Consider the following 14,079-nt stretch of genomic DNA (forward strand, 5'->3'; position numbering starts at 1 on the left):
TGAGAGCAGGAGGGAGTGTTGAAATGGCAAGCAACTGGAAACTTGGGGTCATGCTTTCAGACTGAGCGGAGGTGTTCTGCAAAGCGGTCACCCAGTCTACGTTTGGTCTCCCCAATGTAGAGGAGACCACATAGTGAGCAGCGAATACAGTATACTACATTGAAAGAAGTACAAGTAAATTGCCGCTTCACCTGTAAGGAGTGTTTGGGTTCTGGGATAGTGAGGAGAGAGGAGGTAAATGGGCAGGCATTATACCTCCTGCGATTGCAGGGGAAGGTGCCGCGGGAAGGGGACCAGGGTGTCGCGGAGGGAACGCTTTGCTTCTTTTACCAATTACTTTAAATCTGTGCCCACTCATTCTCGAACCTTTCATGAGTGGGAACAATTTCTCCCTATTTACTCTGTCCAGACCGTTCATGATTTTGAATTCTGTGGTGTGATTGCCTTTAAGAGTGATACCCCTTTAAGATCTTAGTGTACTAATGAGCTAAGCACCAAGATGTACTCATGTGACAATGTGGCAGTCTCACTCAACGACTGTAAAACCGAAAGGCAAGTCCTGTAAATAGGTAGCTCTGCACTGTATATACTTGTTCGCTGTTAATAAACCTGTTTGAGATCTTCAACAACATGGACTCCACACATCTCATTTATGTTGCATCAGACAACATAAAAACAACTCTTTACATGGTTGAAGCAGTGGTGAGAACACAGGATCTAGGATTGAAGACACAGGGAAAACAACACTGAAAATGACTTTCCTACAGCCACCAGAGAGCAAAAGGTCAAAAAAAAACAGTAAGACAAAAAAACACCCCAAACTGTAAAAGACAGAGCACTCACTGAACAACAGGCTGCAAATCAGTCACTGTGATCTGGTGAGTCAGTCTGCCATTGGCAGAGGAATCCCAGTTTAAAAAAAAGCTCTGAAGTGCTTAAACGGTTGAGTTTTCTTTTTGAAGGCCCTGTAAAAAAAAAGGGGGGGGTGGTTCCTCTCTTGAGCTGATCGTGGTCCGCGCCATTACCGGAGGTGCCCAGCAGCAAAAGGCACGGGAATCCTCCAGTCATGCAGCTTGCAGCTGAAGCTATAAAAAAACCATTAAATCACTCCAGCATGAAGGGCTTTCATTCACTCAGCCAGAGTTTAAACAAAACCCCATAAAACCACTCAAGTGTGAAGAATTGCCTATTGTTCGGCTGCATAAACAAACTCTAGCGGAGAAAAGAGCACTTGAAATACCTATTGTACAGCTGTATAAACAAACAGACTGGAGTGCTGGAAACTAGATAAACGGACAAGCACTGCTAAACACCTGCTCCTGTCAATCAAAGCAGCCAGTCTTTAGAACAGAGAATTTTTAAAAAAAGGGAAAGCAGTATAAAGACATCAAGCAAGTTCTTAAAGCAAGTTTTAAAGCAAAAGAACAGCAGGAACATGGATACCAAATTTCCCAGCATGAACTGGAAGGTTTTGGATATCCTTTCTGGGTTCCAACTGTTCAAACAAAGAATACAGTTATGCTTTACAGAACAAGTAATTACAGAACCAGAAGAACAGGCTGTAAAGATACTAATAGCATTTGGAATTGAGAAATTACACAGAATCAATACCTCAGGCATATTTGAAGAGGACCAGAAAGATCCCATAAAGATATGGAAAGTGCTAGAAGATCAGCTCAGGTTAAGAGTGAATTTTAGAATTCACTGCCTGGAATTGATGTCCTACAAGCAACAGGAATCAATAGACCAGTTTGTCAGTAGATGCCGCGGCAAGGACAATGCATGTAATTTTTCAGAAGTTGAGCGGTCAGACCGAATAATGGAGCTGGTGATAGTATTGACACCCATTGAAGTGTTTCAGAAAAGCCTCTTGGGGACAAAGAAAGGTCAGAGCATCAATGCACTGCTGTAAGATGGCAGGAAATATGAAGCCATTGTAGCTGGACAGCAGCACCTGCAAGCACTAGGTGCAGCCAAAAGTATTAGCACCATAACCAGGTTGAAAAGAGCAAGCAAGCTGTGTGGTAAGTGCAGTCTGTCCCACTCACGGCGAAATTGTCTTGCATTTCAACATCTGTGCAAGGCATGCAGTGTAAAAGGACAATTGGCCCCCTATGCAAGAATTCTGGCTCCAAAGACATAGCTGGAAGTCACAGTAGAACACAAGCAAACAGAAAACTGGGCAACAGCAGAAAGGAAAGTGCCAAAGACTTGTATAAATGCAAGATGATACACCAAGTCACCAGAAAAACAGATCTGAGACAAGACCCAGAGAGAAGTAATTCTCAGTCTGAAGACGAACAGGCATTCTACATTGTGAACCTTACACATCACGTTGATGAAGTCAAACTGCTGGAAGCTTTTGCCACTATCAACATCATGTGCCCAAAGAAAGCTGGCAAACTTACACTAAAGGTCAAGCTTGACACCAGCGCTAGTGCAAATATCCTACCAATCCGAATCCTGACAGACATGTACCGGAGTCGTTGGAAATCAATGATACAGCCAACAACTGCCAAGTTATCTGTATACAACAGGACACCCATCCCTTGCAATGGCACTTTAACAATGCAATGCAAATGCGGCAAGTCAGCATGGAAACCACAAACGTTCTACCTAGTAGACAAGAGCGGACCAGCAGTGACAGGACTACCAGCGTGTAAGGCCATCAACATCATAATCATCCATGAGGTCACCAAGTTATCCATTACAGCAGAAGAGACCAAGGGTACCCGCATTGAGTCAGTCCAATAAGACAGATAAGATTGATTTATCTGTCAGTCAAGATCTGTTTCGGCAACATATGGACAGAATTGTAGAAAACGTGCCTGGCTGTATATGCATTGCCAATGACATTGCGGTAATAGGGAAAACCAAAGAAGAACATGATCAAAATCTCCATTCCCTGATGACAGTAGCTCATCGCGAAGGGCTCATTTTTAACAGAAAGAAGTGCCAGGTGAATGTAAGTCAGATCAATTTCTTTGGCTCTATCTATTCTGGTTGCGGAATCTGTCCTGACCCAGGCAAAGTCGAAGATGTAAGGCATATGCCTACGCCACAAGACGAGGAAAACCTGCAGAGATGTCTTGGATTTTTCTACTTCTTGGCACCATACATTCCAAATTTTTCTGACAAAGCATCATCACTGAGGGAGTTCTTAAAGAAAGACATACCATTTCTATGGTAGAACGATCATCAGCATACGTTTGAATCTCTCAAACAAGCATTGTCAATAGAAACCCGTACCCTGCAGTACTACAACCCAAGCAAAAAGACAATCCTGGAAGTCGATGCTTCACAGAAAGGGCTAGGAGCGTGCATCCTACAGGATGGCAAAATCAATTGCATTCGGGTCTAAATGTTTATCCTCAGCACAGTCAGTTACTCAAACGTAGAGCGTGAAACATTTGCACTGGTATTTGGGATCACCAAGGTTCCACACCTACCTGTTCGGTAAGCAGTTCACTGTGAAAACTGACCACAAACCACTGGACATGATCTGGCGCAGAACATTGACAAGTACCCCACCTGGACTACAGCAGCTCTTAGTGAAAGTTCAGGGGTATAACTTTGACGTCTGCTACAAACCTGGTACTAAAATAGTCACCTTGGATATGCTGAGCAGATTGCCAAACCCAAGCAAGAATGAAGAAGTTACACTGGATTTACAAGTGGACAGCATGGACATCGAGGTGGAAGAAGTGCTCAAAATTGATCTATTGCATTTTGGTCAGCACAAATGTGACTAAATACAATCAGAAACAGCAAATGACCCACAACTGAAGGCACTGTGGAGAGTCACCACAGTAAAAGAGGTGCCAGAAACCCTCAGATGCTTCTAGCCTTACAGAGATGAACTCATTATCTCGAGAGGCATCACCTTCAAGGGAAAGCAAGAGGTTGTTCCCAAAGCTCTCTGAGAGGACATCCTGTTGCAACTTCACCAAGACCATATGGGCATAGGCCGAACAAGACGACTGGCATGAGACACTGTTTATTGGCCAGGGATCAATAATGATATCAAAAAGTTAGCGAGGATATGTGAGGCATGCCAGAGCCACTAGCCACACCCTCACGAGATTCCATCAGTCTCTTGGTCCAAAATTGCCACTAACCTATTTTCCGTTAACGGAGACGACTTTATCTTAGACACTGACTATTTCTCCAAATTTCCAATTTTCTGACAGGTAAAAGACACTTCAAGCGCAGTTGTCGCAGACACATTAAATGCTATATTCAGTCTATTCAGTGCACTTAAGAAATCATTTCTGACAATGGGCCACAGAATACAGGGAAACCTTTCAGGGATATGTGTGCCAAATGGGGCATAAACCATGTGATGTCTTCACCACATTACCCTAGGTCTAATGGTCTCCTTGAACAAATGGTCCGCACAGTCAAAGCACTTATCCTAAAGTGTAGGACAACGAAACAAGATCTTTGAGTTGCCATGCTCCATCTCAGAGCTACACCTATGGATATGGGTTTACCATCACTTGCAGCAATCATGTTTGGCAGACAAGTGCGGACGACTCTACCAAGCCATCTTCTGTCCAAATTTTCTGAGATGCAGGAGACACTACTCAAAAAACAGGGGAGAATAAAGATGGTGCATGACTGACACGCAGGGGCGGAACTATCTCAGCTACATGTAGGACAAAAGGTCAGGGTCATACACCCCACAGTGAAGACATGGTTGCCTGCAGAGGTGTTCGGAGTATGTGGTGATCCTAGGTCCTATGAGATTACAACATCTATCAGAGCAGTGTTGAGTAGGAACTGAAGCCAACTAAGAGAGGTGTGCAATACTCCAATTGCATATGGCGGACTCAAGGGAGCATGTTCCGATGGTGGTGGTGTGACAGATCCACAGGACGGCAGCCAACGCATTGACAACAATCCTGCATACCCAGGACGACCAAGGGTGAAATCCACATCCCCCAAAGGTTATACCATAACCAGATCTGGAAGAGTTGTCAGACCACCAAGATAATATATGGACTTTTGAGCCTCTGTGTTTGTAAAGTTCATAGTCTCTATCCATATGTAAATAATTTTCATGTTATCTAATTTTATATGTTTTTTACTTCTAGCATACGAGTCTTTGGAAAGAAGGGGTATGTTGTGTGATTGCCTTTAAGAGTGATATCCCTTTAATATCTTAGTATGCTAATGAGCTAAGCACCAAGACATAGTCATGTAACTACGAGCCAGTCTCACTCTGCTACTGTAACACTAAGAGGCAAGTCCTGTAAATAGTTAGCTCTGCACTGTATATACTTGTTAGTTGTTAATAAACCCGTCTGAGATCTTCAACAACCTGGACTCCACGCAACTCATTTATGTTGTATCAGACAATATTAAAAACAATTCTTTATAAATACCTCCATCAATTCCCCTCTCAACCTTCTGTTCGCCAAGGAAAACAGCCTCAACTTCTCCAATCCATCTTCATAACTCAAGTTCCTCATCCCTGGAACCATTCTCGTGAATCTTTTCTGCACCCTCTCTAATGCCTTAACATCCTTCCTAAAGCGTGGTGACCAGAACTGGATGCAGTACTCCAGCTGAGGCCAAACTAGTGTCTTATACAAGTTCAACATAAACTCCTTGCACTTGTACTCTATGACCCTATTAATAAAGACCAAGATACTGTATGCTTTATTAACTTCTCTCTCAACCTATCCTGCCACCTTCAATGACTTATGCACATATACACCCAGGTTCCTCTGCTCCTGCACCCCCTTTGGAATTGTACCCTTTATTTTATATGTCTCTCCATTTTCTTCCTACCAAAATGTATCACTTCACAATTCTCCGCATCAAACTTCATCTGCCACCAGTCCACCCATTTCACCAACTTGCCTATGTTATTTTTGAAGTTATACACTATCCTCCTCACAGTTCACAATGCATCCAAGTTTTGTATCATCTGCAAACTTTGAAATTGTGCCCTGTATACCAAGGTCTAGGTCATTAATATGTATCAAGAAAAGCAAGGGTCCCAACACTGACCCCTGGGGAACTCCACTACAAGCCTTCCTCCAGCCTGAAAAACATCCATTAACCACTATTCTTTGTTTCCTGTCTCTTAGCCAATTCCGTATCCATGTTGCTACTGTTCCATTTATTCCATGAGCTATAACTTTGCTCACAAGTCTGTGTGTGGCACTGTATCAAACGCCTTTTGGAAGTCCATGTACACCATATCAACTGCATTGCCCTCATCAACCCTCTCTGTTACCTCTTCAGAAAACTCCAGCAAGTTAGTTAAACATGATTTTCCCTTAAGAAATCCATGCTGGCTTCCTTTAATTAACCTGCATTTGTCCAGGTGACTATTAATTTTGTCCTGAATTATTCTTTCTAGAAATTTCTCCACCACTGAAGTTAAACTGACTGGTTGCTGGGCTTATTAGATTAGAGATACAGCACTGAAACAGGCCCTTCGGCCCACCGAGTCTGTGCCGAACATCAACCACCCATTTATACTAATCCTACACTAATCCCATATTCCTACCAAACATCCCCACCTGTCCCTACATTTCCCTACCACCTACCTATACTAGTGACAATTTATAATGGCCAATTTACCTATCAACCTGCAAGTCTTTTGGCTTGTGGGAGGAAATCGGAGCACCCGGAGAAAACCCACGCAGACACAGGGAGAACTTGCAAACTCCACACAGGCAGTACCTGGAATCGAACCCGGGTCCCTGGAGCTGTGAGGCTGCGGTGCTAACCACTGCGCCACTATGCCGCCTTTACAACCTTTACAACCTTTTTTGAACAAGCGTGTAACGTTTGCAATTCTCCAGTCCTCAGGCACTACTCCCGAGTCTAAGGAAGACTGAAAGATTATGGCCAGTGCTTCCGCAATTTCCACTCTCACTTCCCTCAGTATCGTTGGATGCATCTCATCTGGACCTGATACCTTATCCACTTTAAGTACAGACAGCCTATCCAATACCTCCTCCTTATTAATTTTAAACACTTCTAGTGTCTTTTACCATTGCCTGCGTTGCATCTTCTTCCTTAGTAAAGACAGATGCAAAGTATTCATTTAATTCCTCAGCTGTGCCCTCTGCCTCCGTGCAGAAATCCCCTTGTTGGTCCCTAATTGGCCCTACTCCTTTTACCACCCTTTTACTATTTATATGTCTATAGAAAACTTTGGATTCCCTTTTATGTTAAATGTAAATCTCTTTTCATGCTCTCTCTTTGCTTCTCTTGTTTGCGTTTTCTGTTCCTCTCTGAACCTTCTGTATTCGGCCTGGTTCTCAATCGTATTTTCTACCTGGCATCTGTCATAAGCACACTTTTTCTTCTTTATCTTAATCTCCATCTCTTTTGTCACCCAGGGAGCTCTGGATTTGTTTACCTTTCCTTTCCCCTATGAAGGAACATACCTTGACTGTGCCCAAACTATCTCTTCTTTGAAGATAGCCCGTGGTTCAGCTACTGTTTTTCCTGCCAACCTTTGACTCCAATTTATTCGTCCCAGATCCGTTCTTGGGCCATTGAAGTTGTCTTTCCCCCAGTTAATTATTCTTACTCTGGATTGTTCTTTGTTCTTTTCCATAGCCAGCCTAAACCTTACGATACAATGACACTGTCGCCTAAATGTTCTCCGATTGACACTTGATCCACTTGGCCCACCTCATTTCCAAGAACCAGGCCTAGAAGTGTCTCCTTTCTCGTTGGATTAGAAGCATACTACTGTAGAAAATTTTCCTGAACACACTCGAGGAACGCTTGCCCCTCACTCCCCTTTACACTACTAATATCCCAGTCTATGTTTGGATTATAAAGTCCCCTGTAGTGTCATTGAGTCATTTACAGCACAGAAAAAACCCATTTGGCCCATCGAATCCATGCCAGCTCTCCAAGAACTATTCAGTCAGTCCCACTCTCCCACTCAATCCCTATCGCCCTGCAAGTCTATTTCCTTCAAGTGGCCATCCAATTTCCTTTTAAAGCCATTGATTGTTTTTGTTTCCACCTTCCTTGTGGGCAGCAAGTCCCAGGTCATTACCACCCACTGTGTCAAAAAGTTCTTCCTCACATTTCCCCTGCACCTCTTGCCCAAAATCTTCCATCTGTGTCCCCTAGTGCTTGTACCATTAGTTAATGGGGAGCTTTTCCTTTTCTAACTTATCTAAGCCTGTTATAATCTTGTACATTTCTATTAACTCTTCCCTCAATCTCCTTCAGTTACCTCCTGACCCTGCATATGTTTTCTCTCAGCACCTGTTGCTTGAAGGAACTCCGCAATGCAATGGTCAATCTTGCTAGACATTGACCAGCAACTTCCTCAGCTCACCTTTCCTGCCACAAGGGCTACTGCTAGTCTTCAAAGGCACTTTGAGAAAGCCTGGCCAATTCTCATCATCATGGAATGCATGTGCTCATATGGAGAAAAGTCTACATTGCCAGTCACAGGCCTGGAACACTGTCCTGTCTCCCTCCAAAGGAAAAGCTAGTTTACAGCCAGTGCCAAAGAAATACCACAGGTGGAGGCCCATCTTAATGGAAGAGCATGGGGATAATTTTGATTTTGGACGATAATGTAAAATAGGTGCCAGCAGATCAACCTCCCATTATATTACATAGAATGTACAGCACAGAAACAGGCCATTTGGCCCAACCAGTGCATGCCAGCATTTATGTTCCATTCGAGACTCCTCTCATCCTTACTCAGCTAACTCTGTCAACATAACTCTCTATTCCTACTCCCTCATATGCTTATTTAGCTTACCCTTAATTGCAGCTATTCTATTTGGCGCAACTACCTCCTCTGATCACAAGTTCCACATCCTTACCATTCTCTGGGTAAAGAAGTTTCTTCTGAATTCCCTGTTTGATTTCTTTGTGACTATTTGATATTGATATCCTTGAGTTTTGCACTTCCCCACAAGTGAAAACGCACTCTCTCTCTCTATTCTATCAAAACCTTTCACAATTTTAAAGACTTCTTTTAGATCACCCCTCAGCTTTCTCTTTTCAAGAGAAAAGAGACTCGGCCTGTTCATCCTTTCCTGATAGGTATAACCTGGCAGGTTTTGATATCCTTGTAAATCTTCTTTGCACCCTCTACACTGCCTCTATATCCATTTTATCATATGGCAACGAGCACTATACAAAGTACTGCAAATGTGGTCCAGTCACCGTCGGATACATAAGTTATTTACTTTTCAATTCTGTCCCTCTAGAAATAAACCCTAGTGCTTGGTTTGCTTTTGTAATGGCCTTATAGACCTGTACTGAAAATCTTAGTGATTTGTGTATTTGTGCTTCCAGATCCCTTTGCTCCTGTACCCCAATAAGATTCTTATTTTCCAAGTAATATGTGACCTCCTTATTTTTCTTACCATAATGTAATACCTCGCACTTAGCTATGTTGAAATTCATTTTCAAATTGGGCACCCACTCTGCAAGTTTATTAATGTCTTGTACTTTATTGCAGTCCTTCTCAGTGTTAACTATTGCTCCCAATTTGTGTCTGCAAATTTAGAAATTGAGTTTTTGATTCCAAAGTCTAAATCATTATAATAACTTGTGAACAACAATGGTCCCTGCACTGATCCATGTGGGATCCCACTTTCCACCTTCTGCCACTCTGAATAGCTACATTTTACCCCCAGCCTCTGCTTTCTGTCTTTCAGCCAGTCAGCTATCCATTCTGCTACTTGTCACTGACTCTGCATGCTCAGACTTTTATTCATTAGTCTATCATTTGGTACCTTATCGAAGGCCCTTTGGATATCTAGATATATTACATCTACATCATTACCCTTGTCTATTCTCTGTTACCTCTTCAAAGAATTCAATGAGGTTGGTCAAGTAAGACTTTCCCTTTTGAAATTCATTTTGATTATTCATTATTATATTTTTGGTTTTGCGATGTTTTTCTATTTTCTCCTTTAGTTCGGATTTTCCCAATGGTGGGGGAGTCCAGAACCAGGGGTCATAGTCTAAGGATACGGGGTAAACCTTTCAGGACTGAGATGAGAAGAAATTTCTTCACCCAGAGAGTGGTGAGCCTGTGGAATTCACTACCACAGAAAGCTGTTGAGGCCAAAACATTGTATGTTTTCAAGAAGGAGTTAGATATAGCTCTTGGGTCTAAAGGGATCAAAGGGTATGGGGAGAAAGCAGGAACAGGTTACTGAGTTGGATAATCAGCCATGATCATAATGAATGGCGGAGCAGGCTCGAAAGGCCGAATGGCCTACTCCTGCTCCTATTTTCTATGTTTCTAAGTTTCTATGTTTCCTATTACCAATGTTAAACTAACTGGTCTATAGTTCTGTGGACATATGCTATCTCCCTTCTTAAATATAAGTATCATGTTAGCTATCTGCCAGTCCTCTGGCACTACACCTTCCTTAATGAATTATTAAATACAAAGTGACTCCTGACAACGCAGAGCACGAACAACACGATCGCTGACATCATTAGTGTGTGCGAACATTTGCCAGCTTGCCAGTATGAATGCGCGCGTGTGCGTGCATGAATTCAATAGCCGTCTCCATTCACCCAAGCAGTACCCCACTCCCTCCCACCATCCCTGCTTCAATTGCCGCTTCATCCCGCTCGACCGCTTGCTACCCGCCACGGGGCTGCCTTCCCTCAGCCACTCACTCCACCCGCCCCTGGCCGCTTCCCTCCCAGCTACCCGCTCCCACACCACCGGCTGCTTTCCACCCTCGGCCGCTCGCTCCAGGCCACTCCGCTTCTCCCTTCTCAGCCACTCGCTGCCGCCTTCACCGCTTCCCCTTCACCACCACCGGCCGCTTCCCCCTTCAGCTGCTGCTTCCCCCTTTGGCCGCTGCCCCTCCCCCACAACCACTCACTCCAGGCCTTGCTGCTGCTTCCCCTCTCCCCTCGGCCGATCGTTCCCTGACGTGCCACCTGAAGAAGCAAAGTGGGCCGCGAGGGGTGACAGGGCGACGTGGGAGCGAGTGGCCAAGAGGAGGGAAGCTGCGCAGCCTGAACCGAGTGGCTGGAGGTGGGGTGGGGGGGAAGCGGGGAACGAGCGACCAGGGGCAGTGGGTGGGGGGGTGATGAAAGCGGGGAGCGAGTGGCTAAGGGAAGGCAGCAGGGAGCAAGCGGCAAGAAGACGGGTGCAGGAGGGAGTGGCGAAGAGAAGCGCGATGGCAGGAGGTGGCAGCGAACTGTTGGGGGTGGGATGGAAGTGAATGGCAACCATTGAGGGGATTTCCGGTTGAATTTGTTTTTTGTGATAAATTGAGCAGTGCCATCTTCATTACAGGCAGCTGCCTGAGAGGTCGCAGACAGTGACATTTCAGTGGATGAGGCTGCATTTGCGCATGTGCTAGTACTGCGCCACCTAGTAGTTGCGTTGTCAGCAAATGCAGCCTATTAAATATGTGTAACAGATGTAATAATATACATCTCCCTCGATTTTTATTTCCATTGACAACCCATGATTTTGCTGCAAATTGCAAGATGCCAGGCAGAGCTTTTTAGTACAATGGTGGCTTTCAGTTGGACATTCTTGTGGGACTTGCAATAGTTTATTTGGTCTGTGATCACACCTACTGATATCAGCTCTGAGCCTCTGCCCAGCACCAGTGTGGTGTAAGGAGTTGGGACAGTTGTTGCTGTCTCTAGAGAGTGGCCATGAGCCAGCTTCCATGAGGCTCTCTCCAATACTATCCCAGGAGGGAGCTTGAGATATTGCAAGAGAAAGGGTGCAAGAAACTGGTCCCTCTGGGATAGCAGTTACCCTGAGATGAGAGTCACCTCAAGCTCCTAAGACTCCTCTCAAACTCCCACTGCTTAGCCTTACTTCACACAGGGACCACCTTGCGGAGTAGTAGAATAGCAGCTGGAACAGGTAAATTAGCTGGTATAAAGTGTAATCACAGTGCTGAGAAGTAGTTACAGATTGGCAGAATGGATTTCTGTGGCACTTTCTACTGAATGCTTGGTCACATGAGTTCATTCCTGTGTTTTCTTTCAACTTTTGGGAGTTTGATGTTGGCGGGGGAAATGGAGAGTTCTGTCTGATGAAGGAACTTGGCAGAAATCTCGGCCAGTGAGAGACTTTGTAAGGGTGTGGGGAGAGGTGCCCCGTCAGGTGTGGAATTACTTTATTTTAGTGAATGAACTCATTTTTTTAAAGTCCTGGACTCTCAGTTATGCTCTTCTTGTTCTAACTGATGGTACTCCTGCTCCACTTACTCTCCTGCCTACACAACTTCCTCATAGCGTGGGGTTGCAGGTTCTTCCTCCACCTTGTCATCATTGTCATCGCCTACAGGCTCCAGAAACAGCAAGCCTTTCTTTATGGCATGTTGCATGCTTCCTACGATTTTCGCAATCATCTTGCTGACCCGTGTTGCAGTACTCCACTGGAATTATCCAAACACTTAAAATAAGACTTCAGAATTCCAGTACTCTGCTCTATAATATTTCTTATGATTCCATTTTCCTTGACATATCCATTCTCCCTCTCTATCTGTGAAAGCCTCATTGGTGTCATCAGCTATGAGTGGAGGGGATAGTTCTAGTGACCAATTAATCACACTGATACGTGGGCTTGAGTCATCATGACTGGCATGGTGGATTGTTGCCTGATGAAAATGTGTGGCATTTGACATATAAGGCCAGATGATTGACATTGTACACTAGATGTACATTGATAGAACAGTGCCCTTTATGTTCATAAAACAAAGGGGATTTCAAATGGGGCTTTGAGATGCATCAATTCCATCAATTTCTCCCTTCACGTAGGGGAAGGCAGCAAGCCTATATCACTGCAAAACTCTCTCTCGCTCTCTCCTTGTTTCTTTGCTTTCATTGGGAAAGAAATGAATTGTGCAGCCATCCTGAAGGGATTTGCTATTATTGCTCCTGTGAAGTACCTTGGGATGTTTTACTATGTTAACAGTGCTATATAAATACAAGTTGTTGATGCAGAACTATTATAGAGAAGAGCCATAGGGAATGCTGTCATAGGACTTTTGAATGGAAAGATGCCATTGTTAATGTGTTTTTGCTGGTTTACAATGTAAGAGTGCAATAACGTTTGTTCTGTGTATCTGTAAAAAAAATTCTCATAGTACTAGTATATCTGTCCCATTACTTTAAATCTTTAAGTATTACATTCTTTTGTTAATTCGGGTAATTCAGATAATTCTGCAATGCAAAGTATTTTCTGTAAACGCCCTGTCTCCTTGTTGAGGTGGATATGGAAGATATTGTGACACTTTCAAAGAAGATTTGAGAGTTCTCTCAATGTCCTACCTGACAGTTCTGCCTCAATCAACACCACCAAAAATAGATTAATTGATCTTTCATCTGACATGCTGTTTTTGGGGCTTTGCCTGCTTAACAACTGTGACTACACTTCATGAGCAACTCATTGACTGTGAAGTGCTTTGGGATGTCTATGATAAGATGCTTTATAAATACAAGTTCTTTGCTAAAACATTTGAAAGAATCAATTGCTAAACCTTAGGAGGAAAAACAGTAAGGGGAGTCTACACTTTGAAGTGAATTCATGTTTTTCTGTATTTTAAGATAAGTTCCAGCAAATCTGATATAATATGCATAATATATACAATACAGTTCAGGCTGACATTGCATTCAGTTTTTTTAAATCTCCTGTATAGCTATCTTGAGGATGTCAGCTAAATTCTGTATCAGATTCAAAAACTAGTGATGTTTAAAATTGTCTGTTCACTTGTACTCCAATATGCATTCAGGTTTTTTACACTTGTCTGTACTTTATTTTCATTGACTTCTGTAATACTCTTTTTGAGAATGCAATCTTACAAAAAAAGTTCATAAAATAATGTCAGTATCCTATAAATTATGACATCTCTTCAGACTGGACCAAAGGACAATATATACTGAAGCATTGTTTCCTGTTCAATGAAATTTATCATTAGTTCAAGATAACACCCCATGGCCTAGAAATTTGGGAGCACCCATTTTTGGGTTTTAAAAGGCTGCATGGTGCCTCAAAATGATCACTATGTGATCCAACCTCTAGGGTTCAGCATACAATTCAGAAATAATATCAAGGTTAGAAATGACTAAAAA

This window comes from Heterodontus francisci, chromosome 10 (assembly GCF_036365525.1).
Source record: "Heterodontus francisci isolate sHetFra1 chromosome 10, sHetFra1.hap1, whole genome shotgun sequence".
Lineage (NCBI taxonomy): Eukaryota > Metazoa > Chordata > Chondrichthyes > Heterodontiformes > Heterodontidae > Heterodontus > Heterodontus francisci.